The sequence below is a fragment of the Lolium perenne genome, chromosome 2 (assembly GCF_019359855.2).
Source record: "Lolium perenne isolate Kyuss_39 chromosome 2, Kyuss_2.0, whole genome shotgun sequence".
Classification (NCBI taxonomy): domain Eukaryota; kingdom Viridiplantae; phylum Streptophyta; class Magnoliopsida; order Poales; family Poaceae; genus Lolium; species Lolium perenne.
In genome coordinates this window covers 104,097,424-104,124,364 of record NC_067245.2, presented here as the reverse complement: position 1 = coordinate 104,124,364, position 26,941 = coordinate 104,097,424, and positions in this window count along the sequence as shown.

Genomic DNA, 26,941 nt, shown 5'->3' with positions numbered 1-26,941 from the left:
TTTCCTTGTGTTTGATTCTTGATCCAATGATGCAATAGTGTTAGTTTATCATATTAAAGTATTTTAGAAACCATGAGGCAAACAATTATGGCCTTGGTGGAAGATTTGCATTTTGGCATGTGGTGTATGTAAGTGAATATGGGTTTTTCCCATTTTCTTTACTTATCCTCAATTTAAGGTTTTGTGATCTTGATTAGGGTTCACATAGCAATAGTTCAACATGCTAACACTCATCATGGCAATTGCACAAAAGAACATCACTCAAATGCATATATCTATATGTGGCACTATATGCATAGAAAAAGTTTTTGTTAATTGCAAAATTTGAGTAATTGAAATTCTCTATTGATCTTTATTATTGTTAAAACTTGGGATGTTACAAACCCTTCCCCCTTACAAAAGATCTCGTCCCGAGATCTGAGAAAACTAGGTACTAAAGAGATCTGGGTACTCAGTCTTCATAAAGTCTTCTCTCTCCCATGTGGCTTCTTCTTCGGTGTGGTTACTCCATTGGATCTTCAGAAACTTGATACTTCGAGTACGGGTGGTTCTGAAAGCTTCTTCTAGGATGTGAATAGGTACTTCGCGGTATGTCAGATCTGAGTTGATATCCACAGCTCGATGGTCGATGTTCTTGAAAACCTCGGTCTTCTCAGGTACCTCTAAACACTTCCGGAGTAGCGAGATGTGAAACACATTGTGCACCGCTGACATTTCTTCTGGTAACTCCAGTTGATAGGATACTTCTCCTCGGTGACTCAGGACTTTGAAAGGTCCGACATATCGGGGTGCGAGCTTTCCTCTAAGTTGGAATCTCTGCATTCCTTTAAGAGGGGACACTTTGAGATACACGAAATCTCCGATCTCGAAGGTCATCTCTCGGCGTCTCTTGTCGGCGTAGCTCTTCTGTCTTTATTGGGCTGTCTTGAGGTACTCGCGGATCTTGTGAACCTTCTCTTCGGCTTCTCGGAGAATATCTGGTCCAAAGACTTGACTCTCTCCCACTTCCGACCAATTCAGAGGGGTACGGCACTTCCTTCCGTACAAGGCTTCAAAGGGGGCCATCTGCAAGCTGGCTTGATAGCTGTTGTTGTACGAGAATTCTGCGTACGGCAAGCAGTCTTCCCACTTAGATCCATATTCTAACACACATGCTCTCAGCATATCTTCTAATATTTGGTTGACTCTTTCAGTCTGTCCATCTGTCTGCGGGTGATAGGCTGTGCTGAAATTCAGACGAGTTCCGAGTCCTTCATGTACTTTCTGCCAGAATCTGGAGGTGAATTGGGATCCTCTGTCGGATACTATCGACTTCGGGGTTCCGTGAAGGCTAACTATCCTTGATATATATAACTCTGCGAGTCTTGGTCCTTGATAGGTGGTCTTGACGGGGATGAAGTGGGCGACTTTGGTCAGTCTGTCCACCACTACCCAGATGGAATCATTTCCTTTATTAGACTTGGGCAGTCCGGTGATGAAGTCCATTCCTACGGAATCCCACTTCCATTCGGGAATCTGTAGTGGTTGCAACAGTCCTGCGGGGCGTTGATGTTCTGCTTTGACTCTTTGACAGATGTCACACTTGGCGATGTAGCTTCCAATTTCTCTCTTCATTCCATGCCACCAGAATTGTTCCTTCAAATCCTGGTACATCTTGGTTCCTCCGGGGTGAATGGAGTATAGGGTGTCGTGAGCTTCCTTCAGTATAACTTGCTTCAACTCTGAGTCTGACGGCACGCAAAGGCGCTTGTTATACCATAGCACTCCTTCTTCATCTACGGTGAATCCTGGTGCCTTTTCGGCGGCTATTTGGTTCTTGATTCCGTCAATGCTAGCATTTCCTTTCTGGGCTTCTTTGATCTGACTAATCAGGGTGGGTTGGAGTTCGATGCTGGCGAGGTATCCTTCGCTAACCTGTTCAAGCCTAAACTGTTCAAACTCTTCAAACAGGCTGGGTTGCTCAATTGCTAACATGGAGTTCAACTGACACGGCAGTCTACTCAGAGCATCCGCTACCACATTGGCCTTGCCGGGGTGATAGTGGATTTCCATGTCGTAATCCTTGATTAACTCTATCCATCTGCGTTGTCTCATATTCAGCTCCTTCTGCGTGAAGATATACTTCAGGCTCTTGTGATCCGAGTAAACCTCGCATCGATTACCCATGAGGTAATGACGCCATACTTTCAGTGCTAACACCACCGCTGCTAGCTCTAAGTCATGGGTTGGATAGTTCTGTTCATGCTGCTTCAGCTGCCTTGATAGGTAAGATATCACTTTGCCTTCTTGCATCAGCACACATCCAAGACCAATCTTGGAGGCGTCGCAGTACACATCGAAGGGCTTGGTAATGTCCGGCATAACCAGTATTGGGGCTGTTGTCAATCTTAGCTTGAGCTGTTGAAAGCTCTCTTCACACTTGTTGGTCCATTCGAACTTCCGGTCCTTCTTCAACAATTGAGTCATTGGTCTGGCTATGCTCGAGAATCCTTCAACGAATCGGCGGTAATATCCCGCCAATCCCAGAAATGCACGGACCTCGGTCTGAGTGGTTGGGGCTTTCCATTCTTCAACAGTCTTGATTTTTGCGGGGTCAACGGCAATTCCTCCGGCTGATAAGATATGACCCAAGAATCCTACTTCTTTCAACCAGAACTCACACTTGCTGAACTTGGCGTACAACTGATGCTCCCGAAGGGTATCTAATACCACTTCCAAATGTTGCTCATGTTCTTCCTCGGACTTGGAGTATATGAGGATGTCGTCGATGAAGACAACGACAAACTTGTCCAGGAAGTTCATAAAGATCTTATTCATGAGATTCATGAAGTAAGCGGGGGCATTGGTCAATCCAAATGACATGACATTGTACTCATACAATCCATATCTGGTGGTAAAGGCAGTTTTGGGGATATCGGTGGCACGAATCTTCAGCTGATGGTATCCTGTCCGCAGATCAATCTTCGAGAATACTTGTGCTCCGGTCAGCTAGTCAAACAGATCTTCTATCTTGGGCAATGGATACTTGTTCTTGATGGTGACATTGTTGAGTTTACGATAGTCCGTAACCAAACGAGTGGCACCGTCCTTTTTATCCACAAACAAAACTGGCGATCTCCAAGGTGACGCACTTGGTTGAATCAGGCCTTTGAATAGCATATCATCCAGTTGCTTCTTCAGTTCCACTAACTCTGCCGGGTTCATGCTATAGGCTCTCTGGGCTATAGGTCCGGTTCCAGGGATTAGTTCTATGATAAACTCGATATCCCGATCTAGGGGCATACCGGGTAGATCATCCGGAAACACATCAGGATATCGACAAACGACCCTGATCTGATCCAAGGTGGGTTTGGCTAGGCTTTGGTTACAAGTGAATTTTTTGGGCAGTTTTTCGGATATGTGTTCAACTATGATTCCGGTGCTACTAGTCATGGTGATGGCCTTCTTGGCACAATCAATCAGTCCATGATGTTTCGCCATCCAGTCCATTCCGAGGACTACTTCCAAACCCTTGGCTCCCAGAACAATCAAATTTGCATAGAATTCTATTTCATGTATTCTGATTGGCACATCTTTGCAAATTTTTCTAGCTTTAGTTGTTGATCCGGGTATTTGAACTATCATGACATGCTTCAAACTGATGGGTTGAATCTTACTAGTGCATGCAAAATCTTCGGTAATGAATGAATGCGATGCTCCAGAATCAAACAGCACTCTTGCGGGTATTGAGTTAACAGAGAACATACCCAGCACAACGTCTGGGGCTTCCTGAGCTTCTTCTGCATTCATGTGGTAGAGGCGGCCATTGCGGTTGTTCGGGTTGTTGGGGGCGAACTTCTTGTTGGTGGTGACACGACGCTGCTGCTGCGCAGGGCCCGAGGTGTTGGCGGCAGTCTTGGCGAGCTTCTTGGGGCACTCATAGGAGAAGTGCCCAGCCACTCCGCACTCATAGCAGTTGTAGGTGGACTTGTCCTTGGGGGTGATGGGAACAGCGTTGCTCCCAGTCCGTGGAGCGGTGTTGGAGTTGTTGGAGTTGTTGTTGGGGGCGCGGGGTGGAGCGCGGTTGAAGTTGTTGGTGTTGTTGTAGTTGTGGTGGCCTCCCGGCCTGGGGTTTCCTCCACTCCGGTTCTGATAACTCGGACGTGGGTTCTGCATCGGGGGCTTGTTGTTTCTTGGGGCGAACCCTCCGCTTGAGCTGGGGCGATACTTGTGGTTGTTGCTGGGCCCACTCTGGTTCATCATACGGCGCTTGCGGTTCTCATTGGCTTGGTGTATCTTCCCCTCCATCTGAATTGCGGAGTCAACAAGGGCTTCTAGATCAGCAAAGGGAATGTTGATCAGCACAGTCTGCATCTCATCATGCAGTCCATTCAGGAACCTCTCCTTCCTCTTCTCGACGGTATCTGTCTCATCCGGGGCGTACCTTGACAAAGTGAGGAACTTGTCGCGGTATTCCACCACGGTCATCCTGCCTTGCTTCAGTTCCCGGAACTCATCCCTCATTTTCTTAATCAAACCTGGGGGCACATGATACTTACTAAACTTGAGTTTGAAATCCTCCCAAGTCATCATTTGCCCCGCATGTAAGGCGCGGGTACTTGTCCACCAGGCACGTGCAGGTCCAGCCAGATAGTGGGTGGCGAACAACACCTTTTCGTTGTCCTCCACTCCGGCAACCTCGAGATTGTTCTCCATAGTTTGGAGCCAATCATCAGCATCGAGGGGTTCCTCTGTCTTGCTGAACACAGGTGGATTGGTGTTTTGGAAGTTTTTCAGCTTTGACCCTGGGTGGTCGTGGTTTCCGTGGCCTTGATTGCCCTGAGCAATCTGTTGAAGTGCAGCTAGGTTGGCTTGACGGTCAACTCTCTCAGCTTCTCTTTCTGCCATCATCTGTTGCAGCAGTTGCATCATTGCATTTTCGTTGCGGGTTGGGGGTGCCATCTGAACAGTGATAGGGATCATGAGATGAGACCAGAGGGAAATTTCTATGGTTCATTTTGGGATAAAATTCACACAACTTAAACTTGATTCATAAAATATTAATAATATTACACACACAAACATAGTCATGGAGGTAGCAAATATTACAAGCCAAATGTTCAGGAGGGTTTTAAGAACCCTTTCAACAAACTACGATACATGGTGCGGATACAAGGGACCGATACATCTCATACTACGCGAGTGCTCATAAAAGGGGGATGGAAGCTATCCATCGATGCGGAGCGGGAAGGTGGTGTCCATCCCGGCAGGCAGGAGCTGGTGGAAGTCCAGGTCTCCCTCGTCATCCTCCTCGTAGTCGCCGTCGTTGCTGACGTAAGAGTAGCCATCCCCTTGGATGTCTTCCCCTTCTCCCTCTCCTTCGAGGATCTGGAGCTGCTCCGCCTGAGTGGCGATGGTCTCCTTCAGGACGGCGATCTTGGCCTTCAGGCGGTGAATGGTAGAGTCCCTCTTCACGACCAGCTGGCGGAGAGTTCTACGCTCCTTTGCGATGACCTTGATGGTCTCCGCATACTTATTCAGCTGGTCTTGGGTGTGGATGGCGGCGGAGCGGGAGTTGTCCAACTCAGCACGAGTTTCGAACAACATGAAGTCCAAGTGATCCACGTGGTGCCTGAGCACCGGGTGGAACGGCAGGCTGATGGGTAGCCCGAGAGAGGAGTGCCTTGCAAAGTGCTCAAAGCGTTCTCCTTCAATCGCCACCGTGTTTTGCCCGCATAGACGAGCGAGAGCCTCCTGTAGAGCGTGGGCGAGTCCATCCACCCAGTTGTTCTCTCGGAGAGAGAACTGAATCTGGCGGAACATGGGGGACTCCGGCTTCCCTGGGAGGCTAGCCATGATGAGCCATTGGAGTTGGCCTCCAACTTGGTCCGCGATCTGGCCTCCGTAGAACACGGGAGGCGAGCGTCCGAGGAACTGTGAGAGGGCCATCAGATCCCTCTCGAAGATCAGGTCCCCACCGTTGGCCAGGTCGTACACCTGAGTCTGGATGAAGGGCTCCGTGGGGATGATATCCATCTGTAGAGAGATGGAGGAGCAAGTTAGAGATGTGCAAGTGTTCAAAATTTTAAGCAACTTATAAATAAGAGCATGAATTTGGCTAGTTAAAAAGGATCAAGGGTAAGGGTATGATTGTATTTTTCATAACTATTCAATTCATTGATTTTGAAACTAAGTTTATCGAACGTCCATTCTAACTAGGGTCTCCTAAGGTCAAACAACAGCTATGATACCAACTTGTCAACACCCGGATTTTTAAGTCCAGATGCCTATTATGCCGTACATCGCAATCCCAGGAATAATGTTTTTGCGAGACATAATAGTAAGTAGCATAGAGTCATCATTTATTACAACACATATTGTCTTACAACCATAGATCACATGATCCAATATTACACGAATATATTGTTCAATATCACAAGTAGTAGCGGAAGCGAAGTAGTAGTGGACTATCTATTCCACAGGCAACGCTTGATGTTAGAAGACGATCCTAGTTATCGTAGACGTCCTGCTGTCCGTCATCCTGATACTGGTGCTCTCCTTCATAGTCTGGCATTTGAATAGCCAGGGCAAAGCCATGAGTACTTTTAAAGTACTCGCAAACTAACTTAACAATAATTACTTATTAAGTATCATTAGGGGGTGCTAAGCTCTAGGTTTATTTGCATAAAGCCAAGTTTTAGTTTAGTAAACCTTTAGCAAAGCTTTATCATGTGCAAAACTAACTCAAGTGGGAACATTAGTGTCATTCCCACGACTCATTATGGTTCACCATAATATCACTTCTCAATCCACCATTCATTTCTAGAGTCAAAACATTTTCATGATAACGGGGATAGTATGGCCTTTCCAATCGTCCGTAACCGTGGACACGGCTATTCGAATAGGTTTAACACTCTGCAGAGGTTGTACTCTTGTGCCACAACTTGTGATTACATCCATCGAGGATAACCCCGAATCATCGTAACACAGTACGCGGATCATCAACCCTAACCTTTCACTTATATATGCTAGTATGAGCACCTCTCCCCATGAGCTTGGCCTCCCGGTGAAAACCGCAGTCAACCCGGAATCGCACAGGCTTGGGCCGTACATTCACCTCATATTTAACATCGTTCCACACTTAACGGAGGCAGCCTCGGCGTAACCCCTATGATGTTTGTGTAGAGGGAACCCATACTAAAATACACAAGCTTCTAGTTAAGCCCTACCCATAATCAGGTATTGTGGGGGTACTTGTATAATTGGAAGGGTATCGCATTTAGACCCAATCATCAATTTTATCAAAAATCACTATCTTCTCTTGTTCACATCCACCTTCACTTTACTTTCTTTCGAAGTCATTTCACTTCACCATGTTCCCATCTAGAGTAGTCAATTTTAGTTGATTAGCACTAGCAACTATATGAGGGGTGCTATCTAGCTTTGAGTGGTGCTAATCTATTCCAAGTATTTGTCTACTCTAGACCCAGTGAATCATAAATCAAAAAGATACTTTGAAATAAATAAGCAAAAGTAAATGAAAGTAAAAACATGGGCTGGGTAATACATCAAAGAAAAGGGTAAATGTGCCTTTGCTCTTGTAGAGCTAAGCACTTGTGTGTTAGCAAGGGTTAGCTTGCCTTGAGCTGAGTAGTTCTCAAAGGTTTCTTCTTCTTCCGGCGAGTAGTCCTCCTCCTCTTGATACTCCTCGTTACTAGCGTCTATATACGAATACGAGGTATAAATACTAAACCAAACTCACATACCTATCTAGAAACACTCAAAAGAGTTCACACTCTAGTCCTATTATCAATCAAACATGGCATGGTGAGTTATTTGATAAATTCTTATTTGGGAGAAAATAATTTCCTCTCATTATTCTTATTTCTAAATTTTAGTATGTAGATCCTTAGAGCAATTCATTTCTTCTCATTACATCTTATTAAAATTTAATCTCTTCATATAATAATAAGGTATGAAATATAGGTTGACTCAAGTCAACATTTCATATCTACTATATGTGAGTATAATTTAATTAAGGTGCTATACTTCACATGTTATAATACTACCATTTTAAATGCATTAAAATCTCTAAGTAATAATTATCAGGGGTTCATTAGCCTAGGTCATTCCCCCTGGTTATATCACTTAAGATCAAGATTTAAATGAGAGAGTAGCTCTCATAGTATTTATTAAGTTTGAATTCCAAGTTGAATTGTTCTAGAATTGACTACATAGCTCTCTTATTTGATCTAGTCCTTGATCATACAAATAACATGTCTATATTATTGCATAATCAATTAGGGGACATCATTTGTGATTTATTAGAGTTGGAATCAACTTAAAATCATTTATAGATTATTTTTAATGATTATTTAAAGTTAGAAAAGGCCCTGCCTTGTTATTTTTGTCATTTAAAATTTACTACGAATTTGGATATGAGGCCAGTGGCATTAGTTAGATAATTTCATGAGCTTTCTAAATATATAAAATTGGTTAAATTTGGTGTAGTAGATCTCAAGATATTCAAATTTGAAGTTAGCATCAGTATTGAATTTGAACTAAATGGATTAAATCCTATTTGAATTTTTTTGGGCCACGCGGGAAAATCTAATGGGCCGAAACGGTTTAAACCATCACTGCGCGGCCCAGCATGCATCTGGTGCGAGTGGGCTGCCCTGACGAGGTGGGGGCCACCTGTCAGCGGCGCTTAACACAGCGAAGCGGTACGCGGGATCTAAACCGTAGGATTAGAACGAGATCCGATGGCGTGTGAACGTCGTCGTCTCCGGCGGGATTCCAACGAGGTCACGGCGGCAGTAGGGGGTCGGAGAGCCTACCAGGGTTCCCGCGGTGTTCTACTGGTGGCGAGGCGACGTTGTCGAGGATGCTGAGGCAGCTGGTAGCAGTGGCGAAGCTCGGGGTGGCGCCAATCGTCGACGGTGAGCTGCGTCCCCCGGCGGCTCCGATCTTGAAATTGCGTCTCCTCCGGCAGCAATCGAACGAGCTATGGTGGTGAGGAAGATCAGTGGTGAGAGGGGAGTCGATTGGTGTGAGGAGAGCTTGCTGGGAGGGCCTCTATTTATAGTGTCGAGGGGTGCCGCGGGGTGCTGCAAGGGCGCGGCCATGGCGTGGCATTTTCGGCGAGCGAAAGGGCAAGCGAAGGACGGCAGCTTGTAGGCGTCGCCCTGGAGATGCTCTAGGTGTAGAGGGCGCAGTGATAGGGCTACGGAAACGCTCGAGTTCTTGCAGTAATCATGGCGGTACCCGCGGTACGTCGCCGGCGAGGACGACGGTGACAAGGCTCCTGCGCGTGCTCGAGCATGTCTAGCGTGTAGAGGGCGAGGAGTAGCTGCTCGACGTCGCGGTAGGGATGCAGGGCGAGGACGGTAGCGATCGAGTGGGCGACGTACTGGCGCGGCCAGTGCGCGCTCACCGCGTGCACGGGCGTGTGCTGGCAAGGTTTGGACACGGGCGTTCTGGGCAATGCCGTGCAGTGGCGATCGAGTGAGTGGTACAGGCTTGGTCCTTATGCATCAGAGATGCTCGCAGACATGAAGAAACGACGAGGGAGAGGCCAGGGAGAGGAGTGCACAAAGGTGGCCGGCATGGCCACGGCATGCATAGTTTTAAGGTTTTCTTCTCCCTCTCTCTCACTTTAATCGATCAAGGAGGTACTGGGAGGATGCAGGGGTCCTAGAACTAGCTAATGATCACAAGTTTAAAGTGGTTTAGTGAAGAAACCGTTGGATAATAGTGTGTAACACCATTTGGAAAAGGTGCCTGCCACCTGTTCGACACAATGGCCGCATGAAGAAATTATTTGAATTTTGAACTTCTTTTTGGTACATCTCAAAGATATAATTAATGTGAGGTATTGGTGGTGGTGGCACTCCATTTGGATTTGATTTGCAAAATTTCAAATTTGAGGGGATCTTCTTCTCTCTCTCGGGTTCCCTCTTTGCCCTCTTATTCTGGTCAACCTAGTCAACTTTGGGGAGGGTGGTCAACATCAAAGTTACTCACCTTGACATGTTCTTGGATGACATGGCTTTGGTTGACAAAATTTAGTTTAGGATTTGAGAAATACAGAGGGGTAAAGTGGTGAAGAAAATATTTTTGGTTCACATGACCATTATCATATGTATGCAAGATTTTTGATTTCCTTGTGTTTGATTCTTGATCCAATGATGCAATAGTGTTAGTTTATCATATTGAAGTATTTTAGAAACCATGAGGCAAACAATTATGGCCTTGGTGGAAGATTTGCATTTTGGCATGTGGTGTATGTAAGTGAATATGGGTTTTTCCCATTTTCTTTACTTATCCTCAATTTAGGGTTTTGTGATCTTGATTAGGGTTCACATAGCAATAGTTCAACATGCTAACACTCATCATGGCAATTGCACAAAAGAACATCACTCAAATGCATATATCTATATGTGGCACTATATGCATAGAAAAAGTTTTTGTTAATTGCAAAATTTGAGTAATTGAAATTCTCTATTGATCTTTATTATTGTTAAAACTTGGGATGTTACAAACCCTTCCCCCTTACAAAAGATCTCGTCCCGAGATCTGAGAAAACTAGGTACTAAAGAGATCTGGGTACTCAGTCTTCATAAAGTCTTCTCTCTCCCATGTGGCTTCTTCTTCGGTGTGGTTACTCCATTGGATCTTCAGAAACTTGATACTTCGAGTACGGGTGGTTCCGCAAGGACCTCAACCCCTCCTCCTCGCTCAAGCCCGGCACCATCTGGTGCCGGCAACACCTCTGCCTCCCTTTCGGGGGGCACAACAAGTTCGGGGCGTGCGGCCCCTTCATCATCAGATCACCGCACGGAGGAGGATCTTTCCTTCCTCCCAGAGAAACAGGATACCGGCGCCAGCAATATCGGCGCCGAAGAAGAAGAAGCTGCCGGGCGGGCGGAGCCTTCGGCTCCTCCCGTCCTTGAAAAGACGACAACTTCCGCGCCGGAATCTTCCGCGCCGGAAAGTTCCAACCCGGGTGATGCGCCTAGCGCTCCCCCTTCTCCACGAACCATTCTCATGCCACCGCCAGGTGCTCCTCGCACCAAGCCTTCCGGGGCCGCTCCTACCGCGCCGCCGCCCAAGACCTCCAAACTCATCAAGGGGAAGGCGACGGCCTCCAGCGCCCCTTCCGGCGGCCAGCGGCCCCTGGTGCTGCACGTCTCCAAGGCCGCCAGGGATACCGCCATGAAGGCCACCGGCCTTCTTGGCCGTATTACTGAGTTCCAGCGCAGAGGCCGGGACCTGGGGCATCTTCTGCCCTACGCCCAGAAGTGGAACGCCGCAGACATGACTCCGGCGACCCGCGGTTTGGGCAAGGACAGGCTGCCGGCACCTGACCCTGTTGGGGACCGGTCTTCCGAGGAGCATTTCATGCGGCTTCGCAGCGCCGTGAAGGAGCTTGACAGCGCGTGGTACGATGCCACGAACAACTTGATGGTACGTTTTACTAACTTTTTTCAACTTTTTCCGGTTTCCTGCTTCCGGATTTGTTCTATCCTTTCTTTAGTTTCATTCCGGTTTCTCTCTTGTCTATCTTCCCAGTCCCCGAGTTTTGTAGTGAGAGCGCAGCTTTTAGCACAAAACTTTAACTTAAAAACTTAGTGCGAAACCGGCACTGCCAGTCCCCGAGTTTCGGGTTAAGGATCTTGTTCTTAGCACAAGACTTAACTAATCTCTCTTTCTTGAACAGCTCACGGCTGACGCTCGGAAGGCCCTCTTTGAGGAGCTTCTATGGGAGCATCGGGAGCTCGCTGAGGCACATGATAAGTGCCAAGGTAAGTTTTTGTTCTACCGGCATCCTTCTTACCGGAAATCTTTTTTCCTCCTAACACTCGCGATTTCTGCTTAACAGTGATCCCGGAAGCTTCCATTGATGCTCTCAGGGAGCAGCTCGCCGCCGCCCAACGTATGATTTTCTCCTTTCTCCTGTTAACTTGGTTTCCTTTTCATCTTTACTAGCATAACCTTGTTAACACCCTCTTTTCCGGGTTGTAGGGAAAAGGACCAGCTCATCCGGCAGCATCAGGAGGAGCTGAGCGCCCACAAGACCAGCTACCAGGAGCTCAAGTCCCAGTTCATTCAGCTGGGGCTTGATCATGCCAAGGCCCTCAAAGCCGCTAAAGCTGATGCAGCGGCCAAGATGGACGAGGCTCTGGAGGACGCCAGCAATGCCACCGTGGTATTGCAAGCTGAGCTGGAGGAGCTGGCCAAAGCCCGGAAGGGTGCCGAGGAGAAAGCTGCGCGGCTGGAGGAGGAGCAGAAGGAGTGCAACAGGCTGGTGTTGCAAACCGACACACTTGCCTATCGTAAGTTCTTTCCTTTTGCATTTTTTATTGCGCACGAGCCTTTTTTCTCCCGACCCCATTTTCTTTTCGTTATCTTTCCATCCGGTCTCCTTTTCTTCCGGATTCTTTTCCTTAGCCTTTTCCTTTCTTTGCACAGGCCTCTTTCCGGACTCCCAGAGGTTTGCTATCAAGAAGGTTGATGAGCGCCGCACTGCTCAGGGCCAAGCGAATCTTGCCGTGCCATGGACCCCCCTTGACCATCTGGTCGCGCTGAGTGCGCGGGTGTCTCACATGCGCGCAATAGATCGTAATTTATCTGATATTCCTGATGTAGCTACCCAGCTCTTCAGGACTTTGTGGCCTGGCGAGGAGGTGCCGGATACTTTCTCCCTCATCAGCGACCGTCTTAAGGGTGCCGGCAAGAGGATCCGCGAGTGGCAGTGCTCTGCTGCCCGCGCTGGAGCAAATTCTGCCCTCCGCGTAGCTTGCTCCTGGTACCCGGAGCTGAACCTGGATGCCCTCACCGGAGTGCGCGAAGGCGCGGAAACCGATCTGGACCCGATTCTTGCCGCTAAGCGGCAGGATCGCGCGTACCACATCGCGGAGTACGCCGATGTGCGCACCTTCATCCCTCCCCCTCCTGACGTCCAAGATTATCTCGACGAGGAGGAGGATGAAGCCGAGGAGGAGCCTCTGGGCGACGCTGGTGCTGGCGACGCCCCTCCTGAAGCCCCCGCTGCCTGATTATTCACCTGCTTGAAGATTTACCTTTGTCATGTTGTTTAGTCCTGCGCGTCTTGAGACAATGTTCTGTTAAATTCTGCCCCGGTATGCCGGGGCTTATGATGTAAAACTTAAAGTCCGCTTTTGGTTGCCGCACAACATTTTATGCCGGTAAGTTATACCGGTAGTTAATTATCTTGAGTTTGTCTTAGCATATTTGCTTTTAGTTTTGCTTTTATCCTGCACTGCAAAGATTTCCAAATTGTTTCCGCATCCAATTCGATGCACACTTGGTTCTTTTGCCTTGGCTCTGCCTGCCTTCTCTGGGCATTCTTTGGCGTATGAGCACAAGGTTCTTTCACCAAACAAGCATTTTCTTGAACTTAGAAATAACTTCGAAATTTTGCAAAAAACCGGTTTAACCGGGGTTAGTTAAATTTTCCGGATTGTTCTTTCCTGCTCTCCCTCTTCGCAGTTCATGTGCTTATCTCCTACCGGTTTATCTTGCTTGCCATGAAGCCGGGTTGCAGACAGCAGCAAAGTCGAAGACTCCGGTAGGATTTAGCACACTACTAAACCGGAAAGAAAAAACGTTCAATAAGCAACCGGTAAACTGAAAAAATAAACAGGTTACATGCAACTTAAGTTTGGGTAGCCCCCGAGATTTATTCAAGGTTCCGACATCTTTTATTCATAGCATGTAAGGTACAAAAAGGAACTTCTTACACCACAGCTTCAAGAGTAGAAAGGATGCAACAGAGCTACGTTCCATGGATGCTTGCTCTCCTCTCCGGACCTGTCCGCCTTTCCTTTTTTCCACTCATGTGCATCGATCAAGTAATATGCATCATTGTGAAGCACCTTGCTTACAATGAAGGGACCTTCCCATGGTGGCAAAAGCTTATGCCGGCCTTCAGTGCGCTGCACTAGGCGAAGTACGAGATCTCCTTCCCGGAAAATTCTCGGGTTAATCTTCCGGCTGTGATAGCGTCTGAGGTTTTGCTGGTAAATGGTTGTTCTTGCCAAAGCCAGCTCTCTTGCTTCTTCTAGCAAGTCCACATCATTTTCTCTGGCCTCTTTGACCTCTTGCTCAGTATAGAGATGTACCCTTGGTGAATCATGAATGATATCAGTTGGTATGACTGCTTCTGCTCCATAAACCATGAAGAATGGAGTGTATCCGGTAGACCGGTTTGGAGTTGTTCTTATACTCCACAGCACTGATGGTATCTCATCAAGCCAACATCCCGGTGATTTTTCCACTGCATCAATGAGTCTAGGTTTGATACCGGAGAGTACCAGAGCATTCATTCTTTCCACTTGGCCGTTGCCTTGTGGGTGTGCCACTGAGCACAAATCTAACCGGATGTTCTTGTCCTCACAAAACCTCTTGAACTCACCTTGAGCAAAGTTGGTTCCATTGTCAGTGATGATGCTGTGCGGGTATCCATACCGCAAAATGACATCTTTTAAGGACTTCACCACTGTGTGCCCATCACATTTTGCGATAGGTTTCACTTCTAGCCACTTGGTGAATTTATCCACCATAACCAAGATGTGAGTCATGCTGCTTCTTGCAGTTTTGAATGGGCCAACCATATCGAGGCACCAAACGGCGAACGGCCATGTTAATGGTATTGTTTTTAAACCGGACGCTGGGGTATGATTTTGCTTGGCGTACCTCTGGCACCCGTTGCATTTTCTCACTAAATCCTCAGCGTTTTCCAAAGCAGTGGGCCAGTAAAACCCGTGCCGGAATACTTTTGCTACCAGCGCCCTTGATGAAGCATGATGGCCACATTCTCCTTGGTGAATCTCCTCAAGCATTTCTTTCCCCTCTTCCGGTTCCACACATTTTTGAAGGACACTGGTAACACTTCTCTTGTACACCTCACCATTGATGAATGTATACGCTTTAGACCTTCTTTGAATTCTCCTTGATTCATTTTCGTCAGCCGGCAAGGTGCCGTTGATCAGGAATTCCTTAATAGGTTTAACCCACGACGGTGTCTCTCGAACCAGAAACACCGGTGCATCTATCTCCATGCTATCTACCAGCATCGCTTCTTCTGGTATGGGTACAGCAGTCCCCGAGCTTGCCGGAGCAGTCCCCAAGTTTACCGGTGCAGTCCCCGGGTTCCCTTCATCGATGTCCATGGGTACTACATGCGATTCCGGTACGAAAATTGATTCCGATTCTGGGCTTGGTTTGATCGATGGTACTCTTAAGTGAGCCAAAGCTATTCCGGGAGGAATTTCTTGCCTAGATGAGCCCAGCTTGGATAAAGCATCCGCGTCTTCATTTTCTGCGCGCGGCACATGGTGAAATTCACACCCTTCGAAGAATCCGGCAATCTTTTGCACGTGAAACTGGTATGAGGCCATGTTGGCATCTTTCGCATCCCAATCCCCGGAACACTGTTGTACCACAAGATCTGAATCTCCATAGCAAATGATCCAGTGCGCACCGATTTCTTTTGCGACCTTAAGCCCGTGGATCAAAGCTTCATATTCAGCGACATTATTCGATGCCCTGAAATGTACTTGCAAAACGTACCGGAGGTGATCTCCTTTTGGTGAGGTGAGCACACCGGCACCTAGACCCTCTTTGAGTTTGGATCCATCAAAGTGCATCTTCCAGTATTCTATCCGCTGATCTGGCGGTTTGTATTGCATCTCCGCCCAATCAACGAGGAAGTCAGCCAAAGCCTGTGATTTTATGGCATCTCTTCTTTCATACACCGGCACATATGGTGATATCTGGATTGCCCACTTTGCAATCCTTCCACTAGCGTCCTTGTTGCACATGATATCGGAGATTGGTGCTTCACTCACCACTTTCATGGGGTGCTCCTCAAAGTAATGCTTGAGTTTTGTGGCGGCCATGTACACGCCATAAGTCATTTTTTGGAAGTGAGGGTAGTTTTGTTTTGAGAGGGAGAGCACCTCGCTCAGGTAGTATACCGGCCTCTGGACGGTTTTTCCTTCCTCTTCTCTTTCAACCACAACCACTACACTCACAACCCGGTTTGTTGCCGCTATGTATAAGAGCATGGGCTCTCTTTCTAGAGGTGAAGCCAGTATAGGTGCTGTGGCTAGCATTGTTTTTAGCTCTTTAAACGCTGTGTCTGCCTGAGGGGTCCAGACGAACGTGTCAGATTTTTTCATGAGAGCATAGAGTGGTAGAGCTTTTTCTCCCAACCTGCTTATGAACCGGCTTAGCGATGCCAAGCTACCGGTAAATTTTTGCACATCTTTTAGCTCTCGTGGGATAGTCATTCTTTCTATTGCCCGGATTTTTACCGGATTGACTTCTATGCCCCGGCTTGACACCAAGAAACCGAGCAACTTGCCGGCAGGGACACCGAAGGTGCATTTTGCCGGATTAAGTTTCATCCGGAACCGTCTTAGGTTATCGAATGTTTGCCTGATGTCATTGATTAAGGTGTTCTTTACCTTAGTTTTTATCACAATGTCGTCTACATAGACTTGCACATTCTTTCCGATTTGATCAAACAAGCATTTTTGCATACAGCGCTGGTACGTTGCACCAGCGTTGCGTAGACCAAAGGGCATAGTAACATAGCAATAAGCCCCATGCGGGGTAATGAACGCAGTTTTTATTTGATCTTCCTTTTTCAAGGGAATTTGATGGAAACCGGAATACGCGTCCAGGAAGGACAACAACTCACACCCAGCAGTTGAATCAATCACTTGATCGATCCGTGGTAGAGGAAAAGGGTCTCTTGGGCAAGCCTTGTTTAGGTTGGTGTAGTCGATGCACATGCGCCACACCTTCGGAGCTTTTGCCTCTAGGTTCTCATCTTTTTTCTTTTCGACCATTACCGGATTGGCCAGCCACTCTGTGTGCGTGACCTCCACAATGAATCCGGCAACGAGCAGTTTTGTCACCTCCTCTCCTATAATTTTCCTTCTATCTTCAGCGAACCGGCGCAAGGGTTGTCGCACCGGCTTGGCATCCTTCCGGACGTTTAAAGAGTGCTCAGCCAGCTCCCTCGGAACACCTACCAAGTCATCAGTTGACCAGGCAAAGATATTCCGATTCTCACGGAGGAAGCTGACGAGCGCGTTTTCCTATGCTTGATCAAGTCCGGCACCAATGCGAACGGTGCGCTCTGGGTAAGCTGGATCCAGCACAATGTCCTTTGTTTCATTCGTCGGCTTGAATGCCGGCGAGCCCAAGTTTCCACTCATTGCCGCTAAGCTCAACTGTGAGGACTGAGCCAGCGCAACCGCTGTTTGCATCCTTTTCTTTTCCTCCGCGATCACCAGCGATTCCGCTAGGTTTGATCCGGCAGATGCAGTTTCCAGTGAGACTTTGTAGTTCCCCACCACAGTCAAGGGTCCACGAGGTGCCGGCATCTTCATCTTGAGGTAAGCCGTATGAGTCGTAGCCATGAAAGCCGCCAATGCTGGCCTTCCCAACAACGCATGGTAAGGACTATCTAGGTCCACCACCTCAAACTCAATATTTTCAACCCGGCAATTGTCACGTCCTCCAAACGCTACATCCACCCGGACTTTTCCTACCGGAGCACAGGATAAGCCCGGAACGATCCCGTGGAATGTTGTGCGCGTTGGCTGAAGCATGTTTTCTGTTATGCCCAGCGTATGCATGGTATGCTTGTACATGATGTTTATGCTGCTACCGTTGTCTATCAGCACCTTGCTGAATTTTACTCGAGTTTGCGGCCCTTTCATGATTGGGTCCACAACAAGAGCATATCCACCCGGATTCGGCATGATTTTGGGGTGATCCTTAAATGACCAGGTAATTTCCTGATCTGACCACAGCATGTATTTGGGGACTGCCGGCATCATAGCATTGACCTCCATGGAGCGGCGATGCAGACTTTGCCTGTCTGTTGGCTCAGTGACGAAGACAACACAGCACATATGCGGGCCCTCGTAAACATTCCGGCCTAAAGGTGCCGGTGGAGGTGGTTGATCATCATTTTGCTCTACCCGGTTAACTTGCTGGTACTGCTGCCTATTTGGCTGCTGCTGTACCGGTAAAGCATTTGCTCCGGTGAGTGGTGGCGGTGGCGGCAGTTGTTGCTGGCGCAACATATCTTGCGATGGTGGCAACACTGTTGAGCACCCTTGTGCCTGCGCGTCCTTTACCGCTCCCTTTTGCATCAAGTACTTAGTCCAAGAACAATCCTTCGTCAGGTGGTTTGACGGGTGATCCGGGTTCGGCGTGTGCCACCGGCAAGGTTGATCCATGGCGGCTTCCATGGTGTATTTTACGGGTTCTTGCCAGTTCCTTTTCTGGACCCAGGGTTTCTTTTCTACCCATTGTTTCTTAGGACCCGCCCACGGCTGCGATCCGGTTCTTTGCCTCTGACTGCCGCTGGCCTCGTAGTTTTCTGCCGCAGCAGCAACTTGCTGCAGACCGTACCTTCGATCCAGAAAATCTTCTCTTCTTTTGTTATTCCGGTTATCCCGGTGTTGCTCTTGGCGCAGCTGTTCCGGCTCAGGTTGCACTGCCGGCTGCGTTGGGTCTCCCAACGCATAGCTATCCGCCACACGTATCATCTCCGCCAATGTCGTTGGCATGTTCCGCTGCAGCTTTTGCCACAACGGTGAACCTCTTCTGCACCCACTGCTAAACCAAGCAATGGCCTGTGCCTCGATTACCCCTTCACAGGAGTTCCTTGTAGTGTTCCACCGGGCCAGATAATCCCGGTCTGTTTCGTTCGCGCGCTGTATGCACAGAGCGAGTTGCTGCGGCCTGTTTGGCCTTTGATAGGTGCTGCTGAAATTGCTCACAAAAGCCTCCTCAAAATCCAGCCAGCCATTTATGCTTCCTGCCGGCAAGTTGTTTAGCCAGATTCTTGCCGGTCCAACCAAAAACGATGGTATGATTCTCACGGCCCAACGCCGATTTCCTCCTCCTGCTACGGTTCCTCCACCGCCTGCGACGTATACCGCGGTCACGTAATCCGCGAGCCAGTCTTCCGGCTTTGTAGTGCCATCGTATGTCTTTGTGTCACGGGGCAACATAAAGTTGCGAACTGGTGGTCTTTCTCTCATAATCCTTGGGCCAAAGCACTTTGGGCCTGGGGGACCTTCCTCCTCGATCATTTCTGACAAGTACACTCTATCCAGATGGTGCCTCGCATCCCGTTCCGGTAAGTATCTCTCTCCCAAGCGTTCTCCCAATGGGTTCCGGTATGCTGCCGGTCTTGCAGAATCAGCTTCATCATAACATTCCGGTACTACGGCCCTTGCCTGCCGGTACCTCGGGGATCTATTTCCTCCTCATCGTACGCTGCCCTTGCAGCTCGATAATTTTGCCCGGTTTCTTGTCTACCGGCATGATTGTTTCTGGCATAGCCCTCCTTAGCGTAGCCTCGACCTGCCCCTTGGCTTTTTCTACCGGCATCGTGTTGCCCGACTTGTTGCTTTCCGGCAAGAACCGGATCATACACAGTCATATGCTGCGCATTCACTTCTTTTTCTCTTCTTCTGTCCGGATGGGGGGACGAAGCCTGCCCCTGGGACTTGCTACCGGCATTCTTTGTTGAACGCGCGGATTTTGAGGCCGCGGCCTTGTTCAGCTTAGCCAGCTGCTCAGCATTTTGCTGCTCAATAGTTTCTAGCAGCTCTCTAACATGCTCTTGCTGTTTTGCCAAAGCATCTCCGGAAAGCGACTCGCACAGCTCTACTGCAGCTTTAGCAGCTTTTATAGTTTTATCCGGGCTACTGTATTTAGGTTTTTCCATGATGCTAACAGATGCAGAGGTACTCTTGCCGGCAAGAATTTCTTTGCGCAAATCCTGATCTAGGTTGCGAGCTTTTAGCCGGTTTTCCGGCATCCTAGCAGCATGCGCGCTAACTGAAGCAAAGCCATGGGCAGCGTTATACTCACGTAGGGTTAGGTTCAGCTCGCGTTGCGCTCAGACGATGTCCTTGCCGCTCTCGAGCACCTTCTGGCGCTGCGCCTCCAACTCCGCCTGAGCCGCTGTCGGGTCGATGTTCTGCGCGATGGGGGTGGCGAGGACGTTCATCGCCGCTTGGAGCGGTGTTTCTGGTGGCGCGGACGATGCTGCCGCTGCGCCTGTGTCGCGCTCCAGCGGTGGCTTGGCCGCACGGGTCGAAACCGCACGACCAGCACCTTCACCCACAGCTTCTTTTCCTGCACCAACCACGCCGGTCATCATTACCTCGACGCTGCCGGCGGCGCGGCCAGCACATAGCCATCTTGGCGGGTCCGGCGCCACCAGCACCTGCGAGAGGCGCTGGCGCACAGGGACGGTGCCGAAGTAGACGCGGTGGCTGCCAAACTCGATGACGCGGCCGTTCTTGGGGAAGATGCTGCCGTTGGCGAAGCAGCCCGCGTTGTCGTTGATGAAGTCCATGGCGTAGATGCGCTGCACGAGCGCGGACACCGTACGCTCGCCGGCGACCTCGAGGATGCCCGCCCGAATGTGAACTCCTGCAAGCGCCAACGCAGTTTTTATTTGATCTTCCTTTTTCAAGGGAATTTGATGGAAACCGGAATACGCGTCCAGGAAGGACAACAACTCACACCCAGCAGTTGAATCAATCACTTGATCGATCCGTGGTAGAGGAAAAGGGTCTCTTGGGCAAGCCTTGTTTAGGTTGGTGTAGTCGATGCACATGCGCCACACCTTCGGAGCTTTTGCCTCTAGGTTCTCATCTTTTTTCTTTTCGACCATTACCGGATTGGCCAGCCACTCTGTGTGCGTGACCTCCACAATGAATCCGGCAACGAGCAGTTTTGTCACCTCCTCTCCTATAATTTTCCTTCTATCTTCAGCGAACCGGCGCAAGGGTTGTCGCACCGGCTTGGCATCCTTCCGGACGTTTAAAGAGTGCTCAGCCAGCTCCCTCGGAACACCTACCAAGTCATCAGTTGACCAGGCAAAGATATTCCGATTCTCACGGAGGAAGCTGACGAGCGCGTTTTCCTATGCTTGATCAAGTCCGGCACCAATGCGAACGGTGCGCTCTGGGTAAGCTGGATCCAGCACAATGTCCTTTGTTTCATTCGTCGGCTTGAATGCCGGCGAGCCCAAGTTTCCACTCATTGCCGCTAAGCTCAACTGTGAGGACTGAGCCAGCGCAACCGCTGTTTGCATCCTTTTCTTTTCCTCCGCGATCACCAGCGATTCCGCTAGGTTTGATCCGGCAGATGCAGTTTCCAGTGAGACTTTGTAGTTCCCCACCACAGTCAAGGGTCCACGAGGTGCCGGCATCTTCATCTTGAGGTAAGCCGTATGAGTCGTAGCCATGAAAGCCGCCAATGCTGGCCTTCCCAACAACGCATGGTAAGGACTATCTAGGTCCACCACCTCAAACTCAATATTTTCAACCCGGCAATTGTCACGTCCTCCAAACGCTACATCCACCCGGACTTTTCCTACCGGAGCACAGGATAAGCCCGGAACGATCCCGTGGAATGTTGTGCGCGTTGGCTGAAGCATGTTTTCTGTTATGCCCAGCGTATGCATGGTATGCTTGTACATGATGTTTATGCTGCTACCGTTGTCTATCAGCACCTTGCTGAATTTTACTCGAGTTTGCGGCCCTTTCATGATTGGGTCCACAACAAGAGCATATCCACCCGGATTCGGCATGATTTTGGGGTGATCCTTAAATGACCAGGTAATTTCCTGATCTGACCACAGCATGTATTTGGGGACTGCCGGCATCATAGCATTGACCTCCATGGAGCGGCGATGCAGACTTTGCCTGTCTGTTGGCTCAGTGACGAAGACAACACAGCACATATGCGGGCCCTCGTAAACATTCCGGCCTAAAGGTGCCGGTGGAGGTGGTTGATCATCATTTTGCTCTACCCGGTTAACTTGCTGGTACTGCTGCCTATTTGGCTGCTGCTGTACCGGTAAAGCATTTGCTCCGGTGAGTGGTGGCGGTGGCGGCAGTTGTTGCTGGCGCAACATATCTTGCGATGGTGGCAACACTGTTGAGCACCCTTGTGCCTGCGCGTCCTTTACCGCTCCCTTTTGCATCAAGTACTTAGTCCAAGAACAATCCTTCGTCAGGTGGTTTGACGGGTGATCCGGGTTCGGCGTGTGCCACCGGCAAGGTTGATCCATGGCGGCTTCCATGGTGTATTTTACGGGTTCTTGCCAGTTCCTTTTCTGGACCCAGGGTTTCTTTTCTACCCATTGTTTCTTAGGACCCGCCCACGGCTGCGATCCGGTTCTTTGCCTCTGACTGCCGCTGGCCTCAGAGTTTTCCTGCACAGCAGCAACTTGCTGCAGACCGTACCTTCGATCCAGAAAATCTTCTCTTCTTTTGTTATTCCGGTTATCCCGGTGTTGCTCTTGGCGCAGCTGTTCCGGCTCAGGTTGCACTGCCGGCTGCGTTGGGTCTCCCAACGCATAGCTATCCGCCACACGTATCATCTCCGCCAATGTCGTTGGCATGTTCCGCTGCAGCTTTTGCCACAACGGTGAACCTCTTCTGCACCCACTGCTAAACCAAGCAATGGCCTGTGCCTCGATTACCCCTTCACAGGAGTTCCTTGTAGTGTTCCACCGGGCCAGATAATCCCGGTCTGTTTCGTTCGCGCGCTGTATGCACAGAGCGAGTTGCTGCGGCCTGTTTGGCCTTTGATAGGTGCTGCTGAAATTGCTCACAAAAGCCTCCTCAAAATCCAGCCAGCCATTTATGCTTCCTGCCGGCAAGTTGTTTAGCCAGATTCTTGCCGGTCCAACCAAAAACGATGGTATGATTCTCACGGCCCAACGCCGATTTCCTCCTCCTGCTACGGTTCCTCCACCGCCTGCGACGTATACCGCGGTCACGTAATCCGCGAGCCAGTCTTCCGGCTTTGTAGTGCCATCGTATGTCTTTGTGTCACGGGGCAACATAAAGTTGCGAACTGGTGGTCTTTCTCTCATAATCCTTGGGCCAAAGCACTTTGGGCCTGGGGGACCTTCCTCCTCGATCATTTCTGACAAGTACACTCTATCCAGATGGTGCCTCGCATCCCGTTCCGGTAAGTATCTCTCTCCCAAGCGTTCTCCCAATGGGTTCCGGTATGCTGCCGGTCTTGCAGAATCAGCTTCATCATAACATTCCGGTACTACGGCCCTTGCCTGCCGGTACCTCGGGGATCTATTTCCTCCTCATCGTACGCTGCCCTTGCAGCTCGATAATTTTGCCCGGTTTCTTGTCTACCGGCATGATTGTTTCTGGCATAGCCCTCCTTAGCGTAGCCTCGACCTGCCCCTTGGCTTTTTCTACCGGCATCGTGTTGCCCGACTTGTTGCTTTCCGGCAAGAACTGGATCATACACAGTCATATGCTGCGCACTCACTTCTTTTTCTCTTCTTCTGTCCGGATGGGGGGACGAAGCCTGCCCCTGGGACTTGCTACCGGCATTCTTTGTTGAACGCGCGGATTTTGAGGCCGCGGCCTTGTTCAGCTTAGCCAGCTGCTCAGCATTTTGCTGCTCAATAGTTTCTAGCAGCTCTCTAACATGCTCTTGCTGTTTTGCCAAAGCATCTCCTAAAGCGACTCGCATACAGCTCTACCGCAGCTTTAGCAGCTTTTATAGTTTTATCCAAGACTCTTTGTATTTAGGTTTTTCCATGATGCTAACAGATGCAGAGGTACTCTTGCCGGCAAGAATTTCTTTGCGCAAATCCTGATCTAGGTTGCGAGCTTTTAGCCGGTTTTCCGGCATCCTAGCAGCATGCGCGCTAACTGAAGCAAAGCCATGGGCAGCGTTATACTCACGTAGGGTTAGGTTCAGCTCGCGTTGCGCTCGGACGATGTCCTTGCCGCTCTCGAGCACCTTCTGGCGCTGCGCCTCCAACTCCGCCTGAGCCGCTGTCGGGTCGATGTTCTGCGCGATGGGGGTGGCGAGGACGTTCATCGCCGCTTGGAGCGGTGTTTCTGGTGGCGCGGACGATGCTGCCGCTGCGCCTGTGTCGCGCTCCAGCGGTGGCTTGGCCGCACGGGTCGAAACCGCACGACCAGCACCTTCACCCACAGCTTCTTTTCCTGCACCAACCACGCCGGTCATCATTACCTCGACGCTGCCGGCGGCGCGGCCAGCACATAGCCATCTTGGCGGGTCCGGCGCCACCAGCACCTGCGAGAGGCGCTGGCGCACAGGGACGGTGCCGAAGTAGACGCGGTGGCTGCCAAACTCGATGACGCGGCCGTTCTTGGGGAAGATGCTGCCGTTGGCGAAGCAGCCCGCGTTGTCGTTGATGAAGTCCATGGCGTAGATGCGCTGCACGAGCGCGGACACCGTACGCTCGCCGGCGACCTCGAGGATGCCCGCCCGAATGTGAACTCCTGCAAGCGCCACTTCATGCCCCACGGTGGGCACCAACTGTCGTCGTGGTGAACAGACAGATGCCATAGGATGGCTTAGATTGGGGCCGAATGGACGCTAGAGGATTCGGGGGAGGGTTTGCGATTAGATGGGAAGAACTTCCGGATGCTTTCCTCAAGAACACAGCCAAGGGCCGGTATACAAGAAGAGAGACAAGAGGAAGAACTCTTTACTAGATCGCTGGCTTCATTGATTTCAACATGATTACAAGTGCATGAACACAAGCTCTATCGTCTAATCTCCTCTGTCGACACACACCTGTAAGAGGCAGTACCCCCTCTCCTTATATAGGGGAGAGGGTGGCTTACAGAACAAGAAACCCTAATGGTATCTTTGACTGGACAAACTACTTTACAAAGCTAATTTAATCATAGGTGACACCGGAGTCCTCTTTAATCAGGGATGCTGACGTCCTCCGGCTTCTTTCAGCGTCATCCCTCTCTTTGGCGCCAGGGCTCTGATTAAAGCCACCTTGCTTAGCTCATCCTTGTCTTCTTGCTCCGAAGAGAATCTTTGACCAGTCCTGCCGACAGGCCCTTCTCTCCGGTATCTTCTTTACCGGGCTCCGGCATACCCCCTTGGGGATACCGGCTTAGCCTCACTTAGCCCAAATTCCTACCTTGTTTCCGGTGAGAACATTAAACCGGTATCTCGATGGCTTAAACCATCCGGTTTGGCATGCCTTTGGCATACCGGGGGTTATCCCCCCAACATCGAGGTACTGGCCGTAGCAAGAGAAAGGCTAAAAGAAAGAAGGCCCCAACTCCTAGACCTGGTTCCGGGGAAGATGCATATGAAGAGTTTGCTCAAGAAGTTGAGCGTCATGATCCCAACTTTGTTCCCAATACTGATCTGAAGACATGTGAGATGCACATTTGGACCAACCTGCGGCAGGATAACCCATATGTGAATGATGATCAACCATTCACGGAAGGTAGATGCTTTTGGACAAAAGCCCAATTTTCCATGTGGGAACAGTTTTATGAGCCAATTGTGCCAGAACCATCTGTGAAGCCCAGACGCCTCAATGTTGCATTTCATGATATGCATAAGCATGATGACTTCAAGTATGTTGACATGGCTTTGAAGAAGATGAATCTGTGGACGCTTGTCACCATTGAGCAAGATTATATGCCAGAGCTTGTCAGTCAGTTTTTCTGCACATCCTTCTTCTACCCACACCTCAGAGGCACATTACTTGGATGTTGGGTACACATCAATGCACTATTTCCTATGACCAGTTTCAGACTACCCTTGGATACACAGGAGATCTGCGCGACGGCTTTCGCATTCATAGTGAAGGGTCTATGCATGATGCCTCTATTGCCTTCTGCTACCCATCGGCCGCTCCATCTCCTTCGATTCCTCAAATTATTGCTATGTACTACTTCTACAACACCATTGCCAAGAATTACTGTTGCACTATTGTCTGCAAGGCGGGTGACTTTCAGGCTTGCCGTCGGTATGCCAAGAATCTCATGTTCTATACTCATCCAAATAATTAGCAGAAGATTGATGTGCCAGATTATATCTATCATGAGCTGAAGAGGGCATTGGAGAAAAGGTTGTTACCCAACTATGTTGCCTATGTCCAGCGTTTGCTTGGTCTGGCCGTTCCTACCATTACGTTGGTCGGGCGTCGTGAGCGGCATGCACTTCTTGACTTGCCTCTTCGCCGTGACACTCTTGAGGTTCCATCTATGCGTCCAGTCACTGCTTCCTCGGAACCCGCCAACAAGCGCCGTCATGACCCCTTGATGGCCTCTAGCTCCAGCTCTGTGAAGCCCAAAAAGGGGGCTGCCAAGTTCTTCAAGCCTCTATTTGCTATGTGCAAGCAGTCCTATGATGTGAACTCCAAGGCTCTTCGGTTGGCTCAAAGCAACCATGATCTCATTCTAAAGGACTTTCACGCTCGTGGGCTTGAGTTGCTAGATAATCCCCCGGAGATGGCCCCTATTGCTCACTTCAACTTTCGTATGCCACCTCTTGATGATGCCATGTTTGCTGGATATAGTGGTGATGGCATTGAAGAAGAAGAAGATGGATCTTTCGAGGACTCCTAGTCACTGCCTTGGTCATCGACGCAGCTGTTCTTCCCTTGGGATGCGCTAGTACCCATCTCACTCCGTTTTCCTTTTTGGTGTTCCGATGCCAAAGGGGGAGAAGGGAGTAGAGTCTTAGTAGGTTTATGGGTTCCTTTCCGGGGTTTTCCGAGGTTCTCCGTATGCACAAGCCTTGGCTATTTTATTTGATTCTTATTGTCTTGTGCTACTATTTGCTACTTTCAGTTGGAACAATATGCTTTAAGTTTGTGTGATGGACAAGTATGTATTATGCTATGTATCTTGGAAATCTATCTATGTTTTGCTATATCTCTATGTCGTAGATATCCTAACTTTATCTTGTCCATGCCATGCTTGTTCCCTAAAGATATTGGGGGAGCTTTTCATATACTCTATTGTTGCACTTTGTATTCAAATGCAAATTCTCCAAGTGCGTACATTATGGGAGATCTTGCCTAATATATTATATGGAAACTCTTGTTTAAATTCAT